Source organism: Morus notabilis, unplaced genomic scaffold (assembly GCF_000414095.1).
Source record: "Morus notabilis unplaced genomic scaffold, ASM41409v2 Scaffold406, whole genome shotgun sequence".
Classification (NCBI taxonomy): domain Eukaryota; kingdom Viridiplantae; phylum Streptophyta; class Magnoliopsida; order Rosales; family Moraceae; genus Morus; species Morus notabilis.
In genome coordinates this window covers 581,504-590,394 of record NW_010364333.1, presented here as the reverse complement: position 1 = coordinate 590,394, position 8,891 = coordinate 581,504, and the positions used below count along the sequence as shown (strand labels likewise).

General features: G+C 44.1%; 1 pseudogene; it reads left to right on the top strand.

Moving 5' to 3' along the window:
* Window positions 1-242: 242 nt before the first annotated feature.
* Window positions 243-8,685, top strand: LOC21401826 (annotated as a pseudogene).
* Window positions 8,686-8,891: the final 206 nt, after the last annotated feature.

The following is an 8,891-nucleotide window of genomic DNA, read 5'->3' as shown; positions in this document are numbered from 1 at the left end:
CTCCCTTCACCACCAAGAACTTCGACATGACAGTCGAGGTGTGTGGTCGGTCTCCAATGGTCATGGGAAGCTCTATCGCCCCTTCAGGGATGACGCTATCCCCGGTGAAGCCATACAAGGGCTGTGCACTGTTTTGCAGCCTTACGCGGGGAATTCCCATCTTGTCAAGGCAATCGGAGTACAAAATGTCCACCGAACTGCCGTTGTCGACTAGGATGCGGCAAACCGTGTGGTTACCGATCATGGCCTCGACGACCAAAGTGTCACTTTGGGAGAAGTACACCCCATTCACGTCGGCCTCCGAGAAGGTGATCTTGGCCTCCTCTTATCGCGCTGTCTTGGCCTCGCGTCCAGAGACGTTCATGACCCTCCGGCTGAACTTTTCCTTTGCCTCTCGCGCGTAATCCTTTTGTGCGCAATGAGAGGTGCCGCCGAGGTACGGTCCCCCAAATATCGTTCTTATAACTTCGACGGGTTCGGGTGGATTGTCGTGCCTCTGCTCCTCCCGTCGGTCGTTGTTGCGTCGATTGTTGTTGTTCTGACGGTCGACTCTGTACTCACTGAGCCTCATTTCTCGGATCAATCTCTCGACTTCGTCCCTCAGATCATAGCATTCGGCCGTAGTGTGCCCACTCTCACCGTGAAACCGACAGTACTTGTGTTGGTTTCTCCGCGCTGGGTCGGACTTCAGCGGCGGTGGTCGACGCAGGACCTGGAGGTGACTGATCTTGTGATGGACGTCCTCGATCCCCATAGTTAAGGGGGTATATGCGTCGTACCTTTGCAGCTTTGGTCGTTTATTTTCCCCCTGGCTCGTTGAGGCATTGCCGCCCCTGTTGCTTGGAGCGGGGTTATACCTCTACTCGGCTTGCACCTGAGGGTGACCTCGGCGCTTCTTACCGTTGTTCTGATTGTTCGCCTGCCCTACCTCTTCCTTGACAGGGGCTGCCGCCTTACTCTTCAAGGCCTTTTTAGCCTCTTCGGCGTTGATGAATCCCTGTGCCCTTGTCAGGAATTCCTGGTTGGTATGGGGCGGTCTCCGGTCGAGGTCCTTGTTGTAGGGGATATCCTTCTTCATGCTCGACAGTGCCCCCATCAGGGCTACCTCGTCGGATATTCCCTCCGTGGCGGTGACCTGTTCCCTAAACCGGGCTATCCAGTCTTTCAGGGACTCGTTAGGCCCCTGGTACACCCTCGACAGGTTTTGTTTAGGAGGGATGTACTTTTTGATACCTATAAACTGAGTAAGGAAGGCGTTCTTCAAGTCATCCCAACTGGTGATGGAGTTCGGTTTCAAGGATCTAAACTATCTCCTGGCAGAATCAGAAAGGTGGTTCCTGAATGCTCGGCACATGACCTCCTCGGGGTATCCATGCATGACCATATGCCCTGTGTAGACCTCTAGGTGGTCGTCCGGGTCACTCCTTCCATCGTACAACGGAATGGGGGGTGGTTTGTACTTATCTGGCAGCAGCACCCGAATAATGTTTTCTGTGAACGGGTGATCGTGGGATGTGTACATCTTGGCGTCGACATTGACCGCCTCGGCGACCTTTCCCACAACTTGTTCGAAGTTGTTTAATCGGCTCCCTATTTGTTTTGCAAGCCTGGCCATCTTTTCAGCCAGGGCTTTATTCTCGGCCGTTAGGTCGCCCTCCCTGGCGCGCTGGGCGTCTCGGTCACGCCGAGCATTTAACTTTCCCTTGAGGTCTCCTCCGCGAGCAGATGAGGATTCCACGGGGACGGCATTCCTCCTGTTAGCGTCGACCCGGGGCTGAGGAGGCGCGTCCTGGGTATTCACAGCTTGGGTCGCAGCCCTCTCTTGAGGCGCGCCCTGATTATTCACGGCTTGGGCCGCAGCCCTCTCTTGGCCGCCCGCTGCCGGCTTCCCACATACCTGTTTAACCTAGCTGGGCGGCAGCTGTTGGCCCCACTATCACTGACCCCCTCGGCGTCACCATGTTAGTCACCAATCACTTGGTTCCCAACGGCGGCGTTCACCGGGTTCATCGGCGCGTCCTCCAATGGGGGCATCGAGTTTTACCGTTGATCCCGCCCAGCGAAGGCTGTAGCCATCCTTTCCACGGCTACAACCAGTGTTTCGACTTGCTTCTGGAGCTGGTCAATACGGTCTGGGGGATTCCTAGCAGACGACAAGGGTGGAGTCGTTGAGGTTCCTGCGGCGGCGGGAGCCTTATCTTTCTGATTAGCCATCGAGCTGCGAGTGTTCTTTGGAGCCATGGTTGCTGTTTCTCACTGGATTTGATTTTTGGGTTCAGCACGCCCTCTTTCTAGCGCCAATTGTTGATGGTGTTTTTCTGACAACGCGTTACTTACTCTCCAAAGACACTCTCAATAACACTCGCGATTTAACTAAGGATTAAAGTTGAGAAATAATGTAAATGAGACAGAGATTTATAGTGGTTCAACAAGAACTCTTTGCCTAATCCACTTGTGAATGCACTAATATCTTCTCAAATTACAAACCCTCTTGGAGTAATGAAATAGTGCGTAACCCTTCTCTCGGTTTTCTTGGCTCTATTTATAGGCCTTTACATGTGATTATCCCTTCTCCGTTCCCAAGGAGGAAGCCATCTTCCGTCCCTCGATTTTCGGGTGGGTAGGTGAGTTTTCATGATGACAACCTCAGGAAATGCAGCTGATCCCTCTCATCTGCCGCCTGATTTTATGACTCCTGCAGTAGCAGTTGGATCAATATGTCCTTCCCCGAGTTGATAAGACCGTTGATGGATTTGACTAGACATGCTGTCTCGACGCAGTGGCCTCTAGGAGTCGAGTCATGGTGGTCGACGCATCTCGCCGCATATGGTCTCTTGACGTAAAGGCCACTTCAGCTACAGTCTGCTCCCTCGACACCAGCGACCGATTCTTGGTGGGGAGTGCTCAGCGCCTGTCGTTCGATAGAGTGGTCGATTCCTTGACCTTGGTGTAACACTCCCTATACCAGATGTGGAAGATTAATTAGTTATTAAGTCCTTTTTATATTTGCATTGTCATTTTTCTTAGCTTGTCAATTTAGTTTTGCTTATTGTTATTTGTTTGTGGTTAGTTGTTTAGTGAGTCGTATGACGATAGCGATTATCATGTTATTGTTTTATAAATGAGCTATAAATATTAAGTACCCTTGTTAGCTATTGTAACGAGGACTTCCAAATATTGCCACATTGAAAAATAAGAACTGTTTTCTCTCCTATAATGACGGTTTTTCCCCCTTTGGCCATGGATTTGGTTGTTTTCTGGCTTCTCTCGGCCTCAACTAGTTATAATATTCTTGCATCAAACCTGAATTTTTTGGCTTTTAGCCAATTTCTAGTAAAAACTAATCAATCAAATTTCACTGCCCTTCCCAAATTAATAGAGCTTGAAATCATTTTTCTTCTCATAAAATTCTGCATATTTCAAGTGCTTGATTGAGCGACATGGCAAATATAAGTTGTCACGTTTATAGAATCAGCTTGAAAAAAGAAAAAAGAAAAAAAAACCTTCTATTTTGACGATTAAAAACTAGTTCCTATGTAATAAAAAATATAATATTAAAGCACTTTTCATTCCTTATGGGGCTATAATGTCCAAATTGGTGGATTAAAAGTTCGTTCAACATTCGTGAACCAAACTCTAGAAGAAAAAAAAAAGTAAAAATAAGAAACAAAGAGGTACATGCGGAAAAAAAAAAAAAACATCAGAGAGCTCCCAATTTAATAAATATAAAAGAAGCCATCAGATCTGAAATATTCATTGTATAATCCTTGAACCATTCGTGATTCGACCACCTAAACTTGCTTTTGTATTGCATAACAAGATCAATTTCCGCTTGATCAAACCAATTATCACGTTTTAACCAATTATCTAAGTTAACATTGCAAAACAAGTTTTATAACTCTAATTCTTTAATGAGCTTCAACAAAAAAAAAAAAAAAAAAAAAATTCTATACTGTATTTGATCAAGCTTGCACCTAGCTAGCTAGCATAATAATATAAAGGTTTAATTTCAAACATGTACAATATTAATGATCTAGAATTTGATTGATGATCTAGGCCTCATACATTTACGTAGATATATTGGATTGTGAGAAAAATGTTGTAGTTTCAATAGTGATTCAAACTGCCAACCAAACACATGTTTAGTTTATATAAATATTTGTGCATTGTTAATAACTAATTTGGATATATAATAGGCTTGAGGGGAAGGTGGCTTTGATAACCGGAGGAGCAAGCGGAATTGGGGAATCCACTGCCAAACTCTTTGCCCATCACGGAGCTAAAGTGGTCATAGCATACATCCAAGACGATCTTGGCAATTCGGTATGTGTATCCATAGGCCAAACAAATTCCAAATATATCCATTGTGATGTCACGGATGAATCCTGTTACACCATAGTTGAGCAATCGGACCACCCCTTCAATTGGTATAAGTTGAGAGTTTAGTAGCCAAGGACTGATCACTAATGTCGAAAGTTGGCGGTTCATGAAATGTCCCTAGGCCGAGAAGAACTCTTGGAGAAGAAGGGTATGGGCCGAGAACTCTACTAAAGCCTTACAGGACACGACGTCGAGAGAATTGTAGGATCAGATTTAAATCAAATCCCGCCAAATCAGGAAGAGATAAACTACAATGACTGTCCGCATTCAAATTTGAAAATCAGATAATTGATAAGGAGAATTCCACAAAATCGGTCATTCAAATATGGAAATACAACTGCCAAATCCCGAGAATTAAGAAGAGGGAAATTATCCTTGGGAGATTAGAGATAATGATCCGAGACTTGAGGAAGGCATATAAATAGAGGCTAAATTCTTCATTTAGTTTTTTATGCACTATTTTACTACTCTAAGAGAGATTGTAATTTTGATAATACTAGTACATCCATAAGTGGACGTAGGCAAAGAGTTTTTGCCGAACCACTATAAACTTCTGTGTTTCTTTGCTTTGATGTGATATTTTCTTGATTAATTCGTGAGAGATATTCTCGAGTGTTTCAGGAGAGATTTAATCATGAGTTGATAAATTTTCACCGTCAACAATTGGCACTAGAAGGAGGGCCCAAACCTAGAAATTAAATCCAACAACAGCAGCGAACATGCCTTCGAGAAGAACTCGTAATATGACGGCTAATCAGAAAAGCTAGGAAGGCCAAAATCCTACCACTGAAGGGAGGAATCAGACGAATCTACCTAATGGCAACCAAGCATGGTTAGAAGACCATCCCAATCATAGGGCAAATGCAATAGCCAACGGGGATTCTCAGGATCGCATTGATCTACTTTAGAAGAAAGTCAAGACCCTTACTGTAGCGGTAGAGAGAATGGCCACGGCCATCGCTGGACATGATTAGAGGCAAAATTCAATGCCATCATTGGAAGACGCACCGATGAACTTAACAAACGCCGCTACTAGGAACTAGATTAATAGTGACCAGCATGGTGACACTGAGGGAGTTGGTGATAATGGGGCTAATAATAACCCTCATCCAGCCAAGTCAAACAGGGCCATAGGGAGCATACAATTGGTAGCCAGGAGAAGAGCCAAAGAGAGAGCTGCACCCCCAATGATGAATAACATGGAAATATCCCCTTGCTTATAGGAGAATGGAAGAGTCTTCTTCCGTGCGCAGTGGAGACCTAAGAGAGCAATTGAACGCTCGACGTGAGCGAGAGTCACAACGGACCAGAGAGGAAGAGCTCGTGGCTGAGAATAGGGCTTTGGCTGAAAAGATGGTCAAGCAAGAAAAGTATATTAGGAGCTACTTAAACAACTTTGAACAAGTTGTTGGAAAGGTGGCCGAGGCAGTGAATGTCGACGCCAAGATGTACACATCACATGACCACCCCTTCACGAAGAACATTATCTGAGTACTGTTGCTTGATAAGTATAAACCACCTATCATCCCGTTGTATGATGGAAGGAGTGACCCAGCTAACCATTTGGAAGTCTATACGGGGCATATGGTCCTCCACGGATATCTCAAGGAGGTTATGTGTCGAGCATTCAGAAATCACCTCTCTGATTCTGCCAGAAGATGGTTTAGATCTTTGAAGCCTAACTCCATAACAAGCTGGGATAACTTGAAGAACGCCTTCCTGACTCAGTTCATAGGTGTCGAGAAGTACATTCCCCCTAAACATAACCTTTTAATGGTTTATCAGGGGCCAAATGAGTCCCTAAAAAATTGGATAACAAGAGTCGGTGGGCAGGTGGCTGCCACCGAAAGGATCACTGATGAAGTAGCACTAATAGGAGCCCTGGCAAGTATGACGAAGACATCCCATACAACACAAATTTGGACCGGAGACCGCCCCTGACATACTAAGAGTTCCTCACTAGAGCACATGGATTCATCAATGCAAAAGAGGTCAAAAGGCCTTGAAAAGTAAAGTGGTGGCTCCTATCAAGGAAGAAGCTGGGTAGCCAAGCAATCAAAACAAGGGCAAACAATGCCGAGGCAATCATCAGGTGTAAGCCGAGCAAAAGTACAATTATACACTGACTACTAATAATCAGAGCAATAATGCTCCCACAAGTTAGGGAGACGCGAAGCGGTTTAAGCCGTAAATGTATGACACCTACACTCCTTTGACCATGAGAATCGAGGATGTTTACCACGAGATAAGTCATCTTCAAGTCCTACGTCGACCACCACCGCTCAAGTCAGATCCCGCAAGGAATATTACAGGTTTCACGGTGAGAGTAGACACACAACTGCCGAGTCTTTTGACTTAAAGGATGAAATCGAGAGACTAATATGAGAAGGGAGACTCAATGAGTACAGAGCCGACCGTTGAAACAACAACAACAACCGGTGAAATGACGACCGTAGGGATAATCAGAGGCAAGATAATCTGCAAGAGCCAGTTAGTATGACTAAAATGATATTCGGGGGACCTTACCTTGGTGATACCTCTCGACATGCACAAAAGGAGTACGCTGGGAAAGCAAGAGGACAGTGAAGAAGAAGGACGGTGAAGGCGCGCGAAGACTGGAGCTAGTGAATAAAAGGGTATGAGAGAGATTTTAAGGGCAGTTTTTGGTGAATAAATGTCCAAATGCCATTCAGAAGGGGTATATATAATAAGAATGGAAACCAGAAGTCTCAGGGAAACCCAAAGAATCCCGAATCTCGACTATTGAATTTGAAACGAGCCCATCCAACATTGAATCTGAAAAGATGCAATCTGACGGTCCATAAAAGTGCAGGAGAAATAAAATCTGATCCAATGGCTGTTAGTTATCCCTCGACGGCCACGTGTCATTAAGGGACATGAGATGCAACTGTTGACACGATCAACATGACTGCTCCACTACCCGAGAAACTTACTGTAATGATGGTACTGTATCGACAAGCAGCCGCCATAACTTGCTAGCGAAGAAATTGCCACGCATGTCTCTCGACGCTTCGTAGGTTGAAACATCATGACGTGATATTCTAAGCTGCGGGGCAATTGTTACACCCCTTCAATTGGTATGCGTCAAGAGTTTCATAACCAAGGACTGATCACTAATGTCAAGAGTTGGCGGTTCATAAATGTCCCTAGGCCAAGGAGAACTCTTAAAGGAGAAAGGTATGGGCCGAGAACTCTACCAAAGCCTTACAAGCCACAACGTCGAGAGAACTGCAGGATCAGATTTAAATCAAATCCTGCCAAATCAAGAAGAGATAAACTATAATGACTGTCCCGATTCAAATTTGGAAATCAGATAACTGATAAGGAGAATTCCACAAAATCGGTCATTCAAATATGGAAATATAACTGCCAAATCTCGAGAATTAAGAAAAGGGAAATTATCCTCGTGAGATTAGAGATAATGATTTAAGACTTGATCGAAGGCCTATAAATAGAGGCTGAAATCTTCATTTAGTTTTTTACGCACTATTTTACTACTCCAAGAGAGATTGTAATTTTGATAATACTAGTACATCCACAAGTGAACGTACGCAAAGAATTTATGCCGAACCACTATAAACTTATGTGTTTCTTTGCTTTCTTGTGATTATTTTTTTGATTAATTCTTGAGAGATATTCGCGAGCGTTCTCGGAGAGATTTAATCTGGAGTTGACTAATTTTCACCGTCAACAAATCCCAAGTGAAAAATTTCATGGATGAAGCCATCAAAACTTATAGAAAGCTTGACATAATGTTCAACAATGTGGGGAAAGTTGACAAGAACATGGTACTGATCAAATACAACAAAAAGGCCGAGTTTGAGCGTGTGCTTAGAGTGAACATGACTGGAGTTTTTCTCGGCATGCCGCACAAGCGATGATCCCCGCGAGAAGCGGCAACATCATCTCAACTGGCAGCGTATGTTCCTACATCGGTGGTGGAGAGACACACGCATATACTTGCTCAAAGCATGCAATAGTAGGCCTAACAAAATACGCGGCGGTTGAGTTGGGACAATTCAGAATCAGAGTGAATTGCTTGTCACCATATTTGTTAGCAACGCCCCTGGCTAATAATTTTGCTCGGCTTGACCATGATGGGCTCGAGAATTTGGCGAATTTGAACTCAAACCTTAAGCATGTGACTCTTAAGGCAGAAGATGTTGCAAATGCAGCTCTTTATTTGGAGAGTGATGAGGGAAGGCATGTTAGTGGGCATAATCTTCTCATTGATGGTGGTTTTAGCATTGTTTATCCTTCAACATGTTTCAGTACCCAAAATAAAATAGAGAATGAATGACAAAGGAGTATTAGTTCTTTTGTAATTCACCTCTTAGGACACTTTTTTGCACCGTATTATATTGTTTTGTATTGTGTCATATCATATTTTATTGTTTAATTTTTGAATTGTGTGATGTTTATTTCGTATCTTATTAAATTATTAAATTCTATACCATGTTTGTTTTACCATCGCATTGTATTATGTATTT